At 41.9% G+C, this 15872-nt stretch overlaps 1 long non-coding RNA gene across 2 annotated transcripts in view; it reads right to left on the minus strand.

The window, feature by feature from the left end:
* LOC115100296 overlaps positions 1–9716 on the minus strand; it is a 78722-nt gene extending 69006 nt beyond the window's left edge. For both annotated transcript variants that reach the window (XR_003859023.1, XR_003859024.1), the window contains exon 1: positions 9614–9716. This is a non-coding gene — a long non-coding RNA (uncharacterized LOC115100296). The remainder of the gene's footprint in view (positions 1–9613) is intronic.
* Positions 9717–15872: the final 6156 nt, after the last annotated feature.

Consider the following 15872-nt stretch of genomic DNA (forward strand, 5'->3'; position numbering starts at 1 on the left):
TGGCCCGCTGCCATCCTTGGGTGCGAGACTGCACCTCTTCACTAGATTTAAAGGGACCTCGTCCCTTTAATTGCCTTCAGCTGATTCCTATCCACAGGGCCAGAGGAAGTATAAAAGGAGACTTCCTCTGACCATTCCTTGACTTGGCAACGTCTCCTGTGAGAGTTGTTTAAGTCTGCTTGCTTTGGTGAGTTCCAGCATCTTGATTCCTTGTTCCAGTTTGTTTTGGTTTCCCTGGTTCCTGACTTCAGATCGGCTAGTGGTGATTCCTGGTATTGACTTCAGACTGGCAAGTGGTGATCCTTTGGTGTGTGACCTCGGACTGGTAGCGGTGACCCTCTGGTACTTGACCTTGGACTTCCTCCTGACCATCATCTCCAAGGGCCCACCTAAGTCCCAGCGGCCCAGGTCCCTAAGGCTCCTCCCTGGGGGACCGCGGGCTTCCAGGGGTGAAGCTCCAGTCAGCCCTTGCACCATACGTTTGCTCCTTGACCTCTCAAAGGTCCACCTAAGTCCCAGCGGTCCAGGTCCCTATGGGCTCCTCCTGGGGGGACCGCGGACTTCCAGTGGCAAAGACACACCTCTGTTCTTCGATGTCCCGACTCTTCGTCCGCCTCCAGAGTCACGCGGGTCCACTGGTCACATCTTCAGTTCCTGCCTCACCACCCGATGGGAGAACCTACGGATCTTCCTCCAAGGTATACCATCCTCCCATCGGCCCAAGGGTTCACAAGCCTGAGATTAAGGAATTTTGATCTACTCTTCCATACAGAAATCTTTTATCTGAGGGCTTCCTTACATGGACAGCTTGCTTTAGATCTTGCCTCAACATGTTAGTAGAGTTTAGGTTGAGATGTCAACTTGGCCAATCCAAAACATGAAATCTCTTGTTTTTCATTCATTCTGTAGTAGATTTACTTGAATATTTAAGGTCATTGTTTTGCTGCATGACCCACTATCAGCTCAGCTTTAACTCCTATCATTCTTCTCTAGAATTTTCTGATAGAAAGCAGAATTCATGGTTCTCTCATTAATGGCAAGCTGTTTAAGTCCTGAAGTAGCAAAGAAGCCCCAAAATATGACACTTTCACCACCATACTTGACAATTAGGTTGAGGTTCTTATTTTGGAAGGCAGGGTTTCTTTTTTTCTAAACAAAATATTTTTTTTGTAACCAAAAAGATTATTCTAGACTCATCTGTCCAGAGAACAGTATTTCAGAAGTCTGGTGGGTTATGCATATGCTTCTTGGCAAACCTGAAGCAGGTAGCAATGTTCCTTTTAGAGAGCAATGTTCTTTTCCTAGCTATCCTCCAAAGAAAACCATTCTGTTTAGTGTTTTTCTATGGTTGATGCAATAAGTGAGGTCTGCAGATCTTTAAATGTTAGTTTATGATTATTTGTGACTTCATGTATGATTTTCAGGTTTGCTCTTGAGGTGATCGTGACAGAACTACCACTTTTGGGTTTGATTAGCGTCACTTTACTCTTCAGTTTTTTTCAATTTTAAATTATCTAACAGTGAATGGATGTACTCCCAAATGTTTATAAATGGTCTTATTACCCTGTTCAAACAGACGGCCATCAATTACTTTTTTTTTTTTTAATAAATCCTCTGAAATGTTTCTGATCATGATATAATTTCCATTAACTTTTATAGTAAAAAAGACCTAATTCAAAATCTTTCGAATATTTATTTAGGACAGGATGCTCATACCCAGTGATTTACTTGTTATTCAATTATTTAAGAGCCTGATTCTAATTAGCCAATTCATTGTACTAAGGATACTAGGCATTCATTTACTATTTTACATTCCCTAATTCTGAATTCGTTTTATGGAGGCTGATAATCAAAACAAGCTTAGCACCTAAATTTAGGCCTAAGAGGGTTATTTACAATACAATGTTAGGCAGTTTCAACATGATAAACAGCATCCCTTGCAGCACCAATAACACTTCTTATTTTCAGTACAGCACAATTTTTTGTCCCCATTAACTTAAGTATGGTAATTAGCTGCTTTGAATGCAGATGCTTTACAAATGCATGCAAAGCAGCTCATTAGTAACTATTTTATGGAAATAAAATAGTGCAGTTTTCCAGAAAACTCTCAAACTGCATTATTTTCTTGAAAATTACCTACAACTAACTTTCCTCGAGAGCATTGTGATGCTAATACACATCCCAATTCTCTCAGGCAGTTTCCTAAGGGGCAACAGTGGCCAAAAAGGCATTCCTCCCCATGTGCAACCACTCCTGGTGCTCTTGTGAGACCTCCACCCACCCACCTGACACCTCAAGAAGAAGCCCTCATGTTAATAAAAAACAAAAAACCTCTTAAAAACCCCTACCCCTAGTCAATCCTACCCTTTTCAACAACTTCTTTCTCCAGTTCTAAACCCTCTCTGGCAATAGAATCCCCCTAATGTCTCCTAATCCCCCCCAAAGTACATTCTAGCCCACTGTCCTGGATATACCTAATGGACTAGAGGGGACTAGAGTAACCCCTAGGCTCTAGGGTCTGCACATCTCCATTCAAAATGGCACGAGCATGCCATGATACAAGCTATGCCTCTAAGAATGGGGTATAACTTGTATTGTGGCTGACCAATAGAGATGTGCATTCGTTTTTGCCGAATTGGAAAATTGCAACAAAATTGTCCAGTTTGGCATGTTTCAGGGAGCCCGAAAAAAGTCAGGATTTTCCTGTTTTTTTTGCAAAAATTTGTTTTTCCGATTAGTGCGCTAACGAGAGTCAGTGCACGCTAACTCCCCATTAGTGCGCACTAACTAAAAATAGATTTTTCATGAAAAAAAAAAGACCCAAACCGAAAAAAAATGACATTTTCCATGGCGGCCGAAAAACGAAGAACGAAACGAACACAAAAAATGATGCACATCTCTACTGACCAATGCCATTTTGAATGAAGAGAAAGCCAGCCCCAGAGTTTAGGGAAACTATTGGGACAATTAGGCCACCAGGTATAGTAGGGAGGTAGGCTAGAGTGGATTAGGGAGGGAGTCAGGTGGGAAATAGGGGGATTCTACTCCTGGGGGCTGAAAGCTGGGAGAAAAATTTATTGAAATGTGATGGAGTGTTTGAACTATGTTTTAATGGTTTGTTTTTTTACATGATGGCCACCTCTAGAAGCAGCAAGGAGGTGGGCAGGAGTAGCACAAGACACGAAAATGTCTTGATTTACTCCATAAAGTACTGAATTTAAAGACAGCCTACAGAGCAGACGCCAAGGTAAAATGTCCAGAAATTGTCAGGATTTTACCCCTCCAATTCAGCACAGCAGCTAGCTGCATGCGACACAGGAGCAAGTGCAGAAACATCTGCTGCACAAGGCGAGCACTGCTGCTTGCTGACTGTTGCTGTCATTGCCAATGAAGGAGGAAGGTGAAGGCGTGCTGCTTCCCCACCTCCACAGACAGAAGAGAAGGCCTGGAAGTGCTGCTGCTTCCCCACTGCCATGGTCAGAGAAAGGAGGTCCAAATTTGCCCTTCACTGATGGAGAGAGGCCCAGAACTGTCCATCACTGATAGAGGAAGGAGGACTGGGAGTGCTACTGTACCACTGCCAATGGAGGAGGAAGGCCCAGAGGTACTGCTGCCCTGCCTTACCTGGGAACTCTGGATTTAGCCTGGAGACTCTAGAAATTTAGACAAATTACTGGATCTTTGGGCAGGACCATAACATTTCTGGGTGGTGCTATTTTTTTTATTTGCCCAGCTCCTCTCAGTTAACTTCTGGCCCATGTCATGGTGAGGGCCATGACAATTTTCTGCAGCACCTGAGATGATGAAGAGGCTGCAAGGGACTAGACAGATGCCGTCTGTGAACACAAAGACTTCCACAGGAAATGGAGATTGGTAGGAGAGTTGGTAGAAGAGAGAGAAAAAAAATTGATGATGGTGGGCTGGGGAGGGGGAAGGAGAAATGGTGCTAGTGCTGGTCCCAGGTTAGACGGGGATGGGGAGATGGTGCTGGGCTGGTGAGAGGGAAAGGGCCTAGCAGAGCCACTAGCACATCTTCTCCTACCCATGGAGCAATGAGTGAAAACCCAGCAAGGTTGTCATTGTGTTGAAGCAGAGACGTGAAGTGTGAGACAGTCTGTTTATGTGTGTGCATGCCTATGTGACTGAAGGGGACAGCTAGTGAATGTATGAAAGCCTATGTGTGTGTATAAGGAAGAGAAAGAGCCAGTTTGAGAGAGCCCATGTATGTAAGGTAGTGGGAGAGAGCCTCTGTGTGAGGGAGGAAGACCGGCCACCCATTCATCCAAGGGAGAGAGAGAGAGGCTTCCCGTGTGATGGAGGGAGCCTGTGTGTGTATGTGTGAGGGAGCGCACCCGTATATATGAGGAAGGGAGGGAGAAACAGTGTGAAGTAGGGAGGGAGAAGAAGTGAGAAAGCCAGTGTGTATGCTTGAGAGGAGAGAGAGAGTCAGTGAATGTTAGAGATCGTGTGTGTGATGGAGTGAGAGTATGCATGAGAGAATATGTGTGAGAACATGTGTATGAGAGAGAATATTAGGGATGTGCAGTCATTTAAAATGAAACTGTGAAACATGACGAATAAGGCTAATTCTTTTCATTTGTTTGGGGATCCAAAACAAATCGGGGGTCTCTCAAATGAAACAAATGCCATGACCTGACCTGGAGGCCAGGTCTCAGACCAGGGCCCGATGTCAATGTTTTGTATATGTGACTTAGCTGAGTTATTCTGCTACTATGTAGTTTTTGTATAGGGATCTATAGCTCCTTGCCTTGTTCTGTTCTCCTAATCAAAGTGTATTGGTATTTTAGGACCTGGTGTAATATTTTCATTGTTGTCTTTTCTTGGATGGGGATTTTACTGTTAAGACCAGGAAGTTAGTTTGGTTTGGGAAGTAATTGTAATTCAGTTTACACATAGCTTTTTGATGGTCAAGTCCACACAACTCATGGGATGCATGTATATTTTTTGTAGGCTTTCATGTCTGGCACCAGGGTAGCCATTAAAAAGAGGAAGGATATCAAGTTTGAACAATGTCCATAAAGTTCAAGAGCAAAGTTTTATTATTATATAGGCAAGCAAAAGAGTTCAATCAGCCTCAAGCCAATAATTGTATCTGGACTTCATGGTCCCCCAACACTGGCTGTATTTCAAAAAGACTGCGTTTGTAAGGAGCCCACGAATAATAAGGAACTCATCTAAAAAGTGAGAGGTGTTATGTCAAAAGCACTTAATCCCCCAAAACATAAGAAAAAAAAAATTCAAAGGGTTTTCCAAATAAAGCTTTAGGGTAATTGATTCTTATTTTTTTTCTATTCATTTAGAGATTCAATGCTTTGACAGGGGTGTTCTGGAAAACTATAAACTGGTGATCTTGACTTCATTGCCAGGAAAAATAGTGGAAACTATTCTAAAGATCAAATTGGGAGGGAACTGGGGATGGTCCTAACGTGTCACCGTGCGTTTGTTACAAAATTTTCTCCCTTGAGCACGCAAGTCAGTTAGACACCTGCCCGCATATGAGCACACCGATTTAATATTGGGAGTGCATGTGTATGCAGGTATTGGATTTTATAACATGCACGCGGCACCGCACGCATGTTATAAAAGTGTTGCAACCATGTGCTTGCGCAGGGAATCATGCGCAATTGGATGCCCTCACGCCCCTTTCAAAATGTAGCTCTTCGGGAATAGCCACTATTACTGGCTTTAGTAGCATTGGATCTAAATGTTTTGGGTAATTGCCAAGTACTTGTAACCTGGAATGGCCACTGTTAGAATAGGATGCTTGGCTTGATGGACCCTAATGACAACATCTTATATTCTTATGTCTTCTGCAAGATCTTTATCCTGTTGGATCTGAAACAGAAAGAGCCACCCCCACACCAACTTGATCTACGCTATTGTTGTGATATAATTTGTTCCCTGGTATAGCACTGTCCCATTGGTTATCCTCCTTCCACCTCTGAGATGCCAATTATATCTACTTCTTCATTCAGTGCTATGCATTCTAACTCTCCCATCTTGGCATACAGGCATTTCATAGTATGTGCTTTTTTGTTTGTCTTAACAATCTGCTTATCAGTTGACAGGGATAATTTGGAATATTTTAATTCAGGTGGTTCTCTACTGATAGGCACATGGATTACTTTTACTTTTATGGGAAACTCTGTTGGGATACCCTAACTTTCTTGTTTCATCAGTGTCTTTCAAAGATACCTCCCTCCAAACTCTGTGCTGCTGAGTGACTGTCAGCTGTCCCCCTTGTTTTAGTTTTAAAACTGGTCTGTCTCCTTTTTAAAGGCTAGCACCAGTAGGCTGGTTCTGCCTTGGTTAAAATGGAGCCGGTCTTTTCAGAAAAGACTCCCCTGTTTTCAGAAGGGTTCCCAGTTCCTTACAAAACTGAAACCTGCACCTTCTCATCCACGCATTGAGACTCCGGAGCTCTGCCTGCCTCTGGGTACCTGCGCGTGGAACAGGGAGCATTTCAGAGAATGCAACTCTTGAACTCCTGGATTTCAAATGTCTTCCTAAAATTCTAAATGTGGCTTCCAGAACCTCCTTCCACATGCACCGTGACAGCTGGCTCCATCCCAGCAGTGTCTAAAATCCTATGTAATTAATGTGTGAGGTTTGCCACCTTTGTAGCAGGCAGGCAAACTGTGAAGCAATCCTCATATCCACCAGCAACCCATATATTAAATCAACAACTATGACAGCTGACCTAATCCTTCTCTCCAGGGCAGGAGCCCTGGAAGATTCATCCTTGATGCAGGAGCAAGTCCTTGCCACAGGATCACTTCCTTCTATACCAAGATGATGCTCTCTGACTGGGGCTGCTAGCCAGGAGTTGGGACTTGGCCAATATGTCCCTGAAGGTCTCCTCTATATACCTCTTTGACTGCCTTAGCTCCTCTAGTCTCCAACAATCAGAATAATTATCTGCTAGGATTCAATCACAGATTTCTCTCTCTCTCCCTATATATATATATATATATATAATATATATATATATATATATATATATATATAGATATATATATATATATATATATATATATATATATATATATATATATATATATATATATATATATGAACAAAATGGTAGACAAACTGTTTTTCAATTTATTCCCATAAATACGTATATTAGAAAAGAGACTGAAAAGAGACTGAAAATGGAACAATGCTAGTTAAATGTGCAAAAGCATTTTTTAATCACTGATTTTAAAGATTTATAAATAAATGTGTCACCCTGAAACTTTTTTTTTGCTTTGAATTTTTATAGACAAGTAATACTCTAAAACATTCAAAAAAACAGTTTGTGAAAATGATTGTCACTGCTTGTGACTTTTTCCAAAAAGTTCTTCTTTGAATAAGAAATGTCCATGACAAAGTTATTAATTGTCGCAAAGGATTTTTATAACTGCTTGTCTTTTTGTGTAAATACTCTAACTATGTCCAGAGAGTTGTCTATTTAAACTCACAGTTTTTTCAAACAGATTTTTGTGCATAAAGATAATGCCATTGTGGAAAACTAAACTGGGAGATTTTCTAAGCCTCGACAAAGGCCTGTTGTGTTGCCGAAAGCGGTTCCATCAGGGGGAACAGATAATGTTTCTTGAATTCAGAATGACATTGCTTAAATCAAAAAGGTGGAATTGTGTTCCACAAGGACAAATCACTGTTGATTTAAAACAATATTTTAAAAAAATCTTTAAAATGATTACCATCTATTTCAAAACTTTGCTTATATTAATATAGTTCAGTGAAATACTTACAGCTTTATAGCAAAATATAGTTTAGAAATGAGAACCATGTGCACGGCATTCTAAATCAATGAATTGAAAAAAACCTTTGCATAAATACTAAATAATGAGTGACATAATATTTATCTTCACATATTTGATAACTAGATCAAACAATCTGTAATAACTATTTTTTGATGCTATCTGGGCAGAGTTTACCACAGCCATGCCTCTAGTCTTACTCAAAGGAAACTGCACTAAGGCTAGAATCCGTGGTTGCACAATGATTCTTTTAAACAGTGATGTCAAAAGGCACAGAGAATGCTCTGGAACAGGATCAATGAGTTGGACTAGTTTACAATAAAGGGCCGGATTTTAAAAGGGTTACGCACATAAGGTACGCGTGTAACCCTTTTAAAATGCCCCTGCGCGCCGAGCCTATATTGCATAGGCTTCCGGCGTGCGCAAAGCCCCAGGGCTTTCTTGCGGTGGGCGTGTCGGGGGCGTGACGCAGCTGGCGAGTCATCCGGGGGTGGTGCTGTGGCCTCCAGACCAGCCTCCGGACCGGAACATGGCGCGTGGCAGGCAGCCCAGCACGCAAAGTTATGCCTGCTTCGAGCAGGCATAACTTGTGCGACAGAGGTAGGGGGGGGGGGGGTTAGATAGGGGAAGGTGGAAGGAAAGTTCCCTCTGAGGCCGCTCCGATTTTGGAGCGGCCTCGGAGGGAACGGGCAGTGCGCGCAGGACTTGGCGTGTGCAAGTTGCACAACTGTGCACCCCCTTGCGTGCGCCGACCCCGGATTTTATAAGATACGTGCGGCTACGCGCGTATTGTGTTTTAAAATGTACCCCAGCGTGCTTAAATAAAATAAAACAAAATGTTGGAAAATAAATAGAGAATAACTATGGTGATGCTTTTTAGTATTCTTTATTGTATTTCTATAAATGCTTCCCACTCAGTGATGGTATTTCAACCTTCTGAGAGAACTGTGTGCCATTTATAAATGAATTCTTGCTCCTGGCATTGAAGACTTCAGGAGATGTTGCCTCCTTGAGCAATAGTAATGCATTGAATCATGAAAAATGTAAGTTGTTGTACTGTATGTTTGTGCTTAAGCCAATGTTTAACTGAAGAGAAGATAGTTTACTGGTGCATATACATGTTTTATGTTGAGTAATACACATTTTGATTGACAGCTTCATGTGTCCAATATATCATTTAGAGCAGGGACATTGAATGGTGTGAATAACCTGAGTATATCACAGTCATAGTATGCTTTAAATTCAAAATAAATAAGGAGAATTGGATGACAAAAAAACTCAGGTTAAAGCACATTGTCACAAACTGCACACATGCCACACTTGTATTGTCCTGCAGGTTTCTCTGAGTTTACATCTCTGTGTGACAAGGTTGTTATTAATTTGTCACATAGATTAGGTCTACGTGTCCATGCAAATAACAGTGTGACGCTTTGCACCGGTCTGTTCCTGGAATCAAATCCCTGGTCGAGCGTCTCTGGATACTCCACAATTCAAAATAACAGCTTATTAGCATTTATCCAGTAAGTCCTCAGGTGGGATTTGAACCCTGTTCCACCTGACAAGAAGGCAGATGCCTTCTTTACTGAGCCACCGCTCAGTTCCTGAAGTTTGGTATAAATGTTCAGCTTTACAAGTTCAGCTTTAAACCAATATCCAGTTCAATATTCAATGTTCCAGAGTCTGGCCCTGTTGGGCCTAACTGCCACCACCCACCGTATCCTTCGGGTTGGGTATTTCTCTCCCCAAGGATACAACCACCCGCTGGCAGTTCTCGCAGCAAACATGTCTATTTTGTAAGGCCAGACCAACAAAGTCCCCGCGCTCACCTTCCTTGTGATAGGGGTTGCCACCCTCCACACGGTCGGGGAGTATCCGGTGTCAAAGTTTCCCGCAGCCACCAGGTTGCCCAACCTTCCTCCTCAATCCCCGGCTGGAGACTGAGACTGCTCTCCTGGCTCAGCCTTTTTATCCTCCCTAGACTCCTCCTCCCCTTGTAGCTGGTTGGCTCTGTACGGCCCCTCCTCATTTGTCACCTCCCCTTGGACCCAGGGATTGGCCTCAGCAGCTCCACCCTCCATCTCCCACACCTGCGGCTCCTCTGCACTTATAGCCTCTGGTGGGAGGAACCAAGGGACGTCTTCAGCTGGGAGTTGCCTTAATTCCCTTCCCCCTTTCTCCTGCATCTTTAGTTCCTGGGCTTTTAGATGCAGTTTCTGTTTTGGGACATAGACCCCATCACAAACAGTCTTGACTGGAAGATGGTGTATAGTTGTAAAATGTGCCGATATTATGTGATGATATTCAGTATTTTAGCTGACCTGTTGGAAAAAGAGGTGACACAAACTGGTCACTGCTTAAGCCATCTTGGCTGATTGGTCAATAGAAGATCCCAGTCAGCATATAGTCTTCTTTTGTATGCACATCTTATGACCTTAGAGGGGTAACCATGATCTCGAAATGTATTCTTAATTATGTCAGCCTCATTTGCATACTCTTGATCAGTACTACATATGTGTCGAAGTCTAAGAAAATGTCTTACAGGTATATTGTTATGTAAATTGCCGGGGTGGAAACTACTGTACTGGAGTAAAGTATTCCTATCAGAATGTTTAGTATGTATGGTCGTTATTAATTTCTTTTCTTTTCTTAGAACCACAAGATCTAAGAACTTGTTGACAATGATATTGTAATGTGAACTGTAAATTCAGATCCTGAGTATTAATCCATGTGAAGAAGTGCATTAAAGATGTTTCTGATCCTTTCCAAATGAAAAAGACGACGTCTATAAAACGGACACACAATGTTATGTCAGACCAAAAATGAGAGGTAGATATAAAATTCTCCTCAAATTTTGAAATGCTGTTTGCCTCCTGATGAAGCCACTTTCAGCGAATGGGCCTTTGTCGGAGCTTTGATAAACTTCCGGTACAGTTTTCCATAATGGCGTTATTTTTATGCACAAATATTTGTTTGAAAATTCCATGAGTTTAAACAAACAACTATTTGGACATATTTAAAGTATTTCCACAAAAAGCTATGCAAATCCTTTAGGACAATTAATAGCTTTGTTATGGACATTTCTTATTCATAACGGAGCATTCGAAGACAAACGTTTTGAAAAAGTCACATGCAGCGACTCTATCATTTTCACAAAATGTTTTATTGAATGTTTTAGAGTAACACTTTTGTCTATAAAAATTAAAAAAAAACAAAATAAAATGTTTTAGGATAACACATTCATTTATAAACATTAAAAATATTAAAATCATTAAAAAAATGCTTAAAAATGATTAAACGTTTTTGCATATTTAACTAGCATTGTTCCTTTTTTTGTTCTCTTTTCTAATTTAAAGAAATGAGAACAAAAGGGGAACAGCCACAGAGCATCGCTGTGCAAAGTAAAGGGTCTCACAAAAGCCCCTATTTTCTATTGCTCTTATCATATTTGCACCTCTCTCTGTCATAAAAATACCTCCCTAAAGACCCTTGCTTTTCTGGTTTGGCTGCCAACTCTCCAGAATCTTTCTTCTGCATGACAGGATGTTGCACGAGGTATGAGGCTATCCATCACCTGAGTTTGCAGCACAGCCTGCCTGCACCCCGATACTTTGTCCTTGCTAGAGCAGCTGAGTGCCACTGACTCAGCCAGATGTCACCAGTGTGCCAGCAGGAAGAGGTGAGCTTGCGTAGCATTTGCGCTGATCCAGATGTTGCTGGTGAAATGCATGCTTCTCCTCTCTGCCTTAGCCAGCTGCACCTGCATGTGACTGGCACTGGTTGTACAGAGTAGTGATAAAATGCCTACTAAATGTAGTCCTGGACTACACTTTTAAATTGGGGATAGCAGATGCAGCAGACACTTACATGCTAGGTTCTCCACTCTGTAGGGGTTGGACATATTGGGCAATCATTTCCCCAAGGCATCTCATTACTACTTTTGATGTTGCCTACTCTGTATCATTATCCTTGGACAAGAACACCACCTTATTTCCTCTATGGTGGGTTGCTGCTGGAGACACTATTTATTTATTTATTTATTTAAAAAATGTATATGCTGCATTATCCAAAGACCTATGTGGCTTACAAAAATAACATGCACTATAAAGATAGATGCATGACACGGAGCTGCTGGCCTGTCACGTGACTGGTTAAAGGGGCCAGGGGATCAGCTTTGGGAAGAGGCTTCACTTTTTCAATCCCTTTCCTATGGCTTTTGCTTTGAGTGGCAGAAGAGGTCCCTAGGCTAGTATTGTCACTCTCCCTTGATCCCAATGCTAGTGGATGCTGTTTACCAGAGTTTGTCACATGGCACAGTACCTTCCTGTGACTGATGTCTTTACTGCAGTGAATACACTGAACAAAATGTGAGTCCTCCCTGACTTTAAAGTAATTAAAGATAAGGGATGCCTTGCATGATCTCTTCTCTCCATCCTTGGGGGCTGATGCTGGCACTGGAGTAGAGGTTGAGAGTGGACCATGAAGAAAATGTCTAGGAGCATCACACCAAACTATCTACCTGTGCTGCCTCTCTTCCTGGGGATTGCCGTCAACACCGTAAGCATCATCATCTCTCTCCCACATCACCTCACTCGAGGCTAACACACACCTGATTAAACCTCCCAAATTCTCTTCAGCTGCTAGTTCTTCAACAGCTTCTGATTCAGGGAATCCCAGACAAGATTCCTCCTCATAATCAGTTTGTGGAAAATACTGGGGTAGATTTTTAAAGAAGGCCGCGCTCGTCCACGTGCACATCCTCTCCATGTGTGGCGCACGCAAGGCCCGGCCACGCGTGTAACCCCCCGTTTTTTATGTGCGTGGGGGATTAAAAAATCAGGCCGACTGCCTCCATTATTTCAAAAAACAGTAATCTTGGAGGAGAGTGGTGCTGGTTTTGTGTGTTGCACTTGTGCTGCCCCTGTCCTTGCCCCTGCCCTGCTAACATGAACCTCCGATGGCGCTCCTCCTTTTACTCCTCCTCAATGCAAGAGGGAAAGCAATAGGCGCTGCTGGCACATTCCCTCCCAATTTCAATTTCTTCTGGCTTAAGCTGGCTTCCACGCCTGGATTTCTGTGGTTATAAAAAGTCACTTTTAAATTTAGGAGCAGGGCTATCTTTCTTTCTCACATCTATTAATACTGTTTGTAAACGTCTCTAATCAGTTTGCTGGTCAGACCGGATGGACCATTTGGGCATCTTAAATACCGGATGGCATAGATTTTGTGCTGCTCCCAAATACTCTTCCGTTCTATCCCTTCAAATATTCCAAGATCAGGATCTCCTAATTTCTCACAGGATTATCTTCTACCTGGAGGTGTTCGCTCTTGGCCAACCAGTTTTCCTTTGACTGATCATTGTATCCATGAATGCCCATATTCCTTGAAGAGTCTGCTTTTGTCCAGCTTCACCAAGCAGCAGGAAATCCAAACCTCAGAGGATTGTGTCCTCCTTAATTGCTATCTCTCTTAGTCTATCACAGTTTCCCCTTTGACCAACACTTGCTTCTCTGACTGCTTTATGCCTCCCTGGCAGGTTTCTGGCCTTTCACAGGATCTCTGTCCTTGAATACTCTTCCTTTCTGGCAGTTTCCTCTTGCTTTAAAAAATGATTTTGCTCTCTCTGTTATGTTCTGGTCACAGGCTAGGCCTTCAATCAGCCGCATGCACTGCTCGACCCCAAAACTCCTCACAGCTCTGATGCCACCATCCTTTCACTGCAAGCATAGTCCCTAGGCAAGCACACACTATGGTCTCCTGCCTTCAGCAATGCGTGTTGCCTACTTCCTGTCTTCTTGTCTTCCATCTTTACCCAGCCGTCCAGGCTTGCCCATCCAAACCCTCATGTTTCCCAGCTCCCAGCTTTATGTCTTGTTTACCGTTGGACTGCCTGCCTGTTACTGACCTCAGCCTTGGACTTGACTACATTTGCCTGCTGTCTGGACCTGACCTCTGCCTTGGACCTTGACCATGTTTGTCTGCCACCTGGCCTGTCTCCAGTAATTGCTTGTCTGCCACCTACCCTGGCCCTGGATTGTATCTGGACCCTGGCTTGCCTGACCTTCTTTGGGACCCACCTAAGTCCTACCAGCCACCATAAATACCACAGAAGTTTTCAATCCTCATTATCACATCACTTCCCAACCCATCCCAAATAAATAAACCTGAAACTGAAACTTTTTCTTTTCCATCATCCTTTTATCCCACAGTACATTAAGTTAAAAATGCTAGCTCATCCCTTCATATCTTCTCACCCTCGATAACACTAGTCAAGTTTTGTGCCCCTGAGAACTTTAGTCATTGAATGTGTCTATCTTTAAACTGTATGTTATATGAACACATGTATGTCATGATGTAAACTGTTATGATCTTCATTTGGAACGACGGTATATAAAATGACCAAAAAAAACAAATAAATAAATAAGAGTTCAACCTATGGGGGAGTTGGCTGGTATTGATGAAGCTCCAGTCTGTCCCATTTCAGGCTGTGCCAACCATGCCACAGCACTAAGGGCTCACTCTCATGATGTTGATTAAATCTCTTTAGCAACTAATGCTTTAGTTATTCTTATTCCTCTGCCACTGGTATTTTCTTCCTGATAGGTTTCATGTACAAAACTCCTCTTATTTATTTTATTTATTTAACATTTTTATATACCGGAGTTCATGTAGCAAAATTACATATCACTTCGGTTTACATTATAACAGTAACAAGCATGTAAGAATGCAAATACATTAAACAGGGAATTAATATGGATCAACGGAACAAGGGATAAGAATAGCTGAAAATAATAGAATAAACTAAGGTTAAGGTGCGAAGGTGCATCAGTATTAATGATCAACTATGGAGATGGAAAGCTAGTCATAAAGGTAGTCTCTTAGGTGGTATGAAAAGCTTGTTCACCCTACTTCCTATCCTCATTGGTACCATGGCGCCTAGTGATCTCCTGTTTCCTGCTTCACTAGGAATTACAACTCACAGTGGTTTCCTATTTTCTCCCTCTCTTTTTCACGGTGCCATCATAGCATCTTCTATTCTTCTGGCTGGCTACTTTCTCCCCAAATGGACTGTTCCTCACTGTATAAGGAGCTTTCCGCATTATCTTTGTATAAAGAATTTTAGTGAACTTGGAATAGCAAAAAGTGCCAGATTGACTGCATTGGAAATTAAAGTCCTCCAGTCAACCACAGAGCAAGTTATAACCTGAGATAGACTTCTTTTCCTAGCTCTGCCCAGTGCTTCTAATAAAAAAGGATGGATTGATTTATATGCCTGTTCAGTATTGCCAAGCCATTAATAAAAAACAGATGTAATAATTAAAATACATGTATTTATTTGTTTAATAAATGTATATCTGACACCATGAAAAAACATCTGGGTGGGTAACAATAAAACATGCATAAATATCAGATAACATCAAACAAATAAAAGCACCGCATTGAAACATTTTATTTGGAGGGCATTAGAATCTCACAAAGTGAAAAAAATCTAGCAAGAGGAAGAGGTCAAATACTAGATCCATGAATCAGAGGTGTGCACTGGATGCTTTCCATTTCTGATCTAAGGTGAAATACCATTGAAAAGATATAGTCCTACAGAATTTTGGCTTCCTGGCTGTTTGACCAATCATTAAACTTTCTGTGTAGCTCTTAGTGGAGATGAATGAGATGAACAGGTCTGTGCATGCAAACACAAAGCGGAGGCAAGGAGCTAGCAACAGACAGGTTTCAGAAAAAGGACAAAAAGCAGTGATCAAAGACAGTAAAGAGAAGAAAAAACATTTTAAAAGGAGAATTACAAAGCGAAAGAAGCAGAGAAGAGAACCTGCTGGAAGCCCTAAACAAATCATCACAGTTTGCGTGCACTGAGAGCAACCTACTAGAGTTTGATCTTTACTACTCTTTGTTCTACTGAAGATGTTGAGAATGCCACTGGTATTGTGTGTTTAGAAGTGGATGAAAGCTGTGCTGTTCAATATATATATATTAGCAGCAACAAAGACTGGGCAGTATTAGTGTGGCAAAATCACGACGATCAACCTTATTTTCTACGATCTGTTATGAATGATAAAGAGGCATTCACTAATT

Source organism: Rhinatrema bivittatum, chromosome 10, assembly GCF_901001135.1.
Source record: "Rhinatrema bivittatum chromosome 10, aRhiBiv1.1, whole genome shotgun sequence".
NCBI lineage: Eukaryota > Metazoa > Chordata > Amphibia > Gymnophiona > Rhinatrematidae > Rhinatrema > Rhinatrema bivittatum.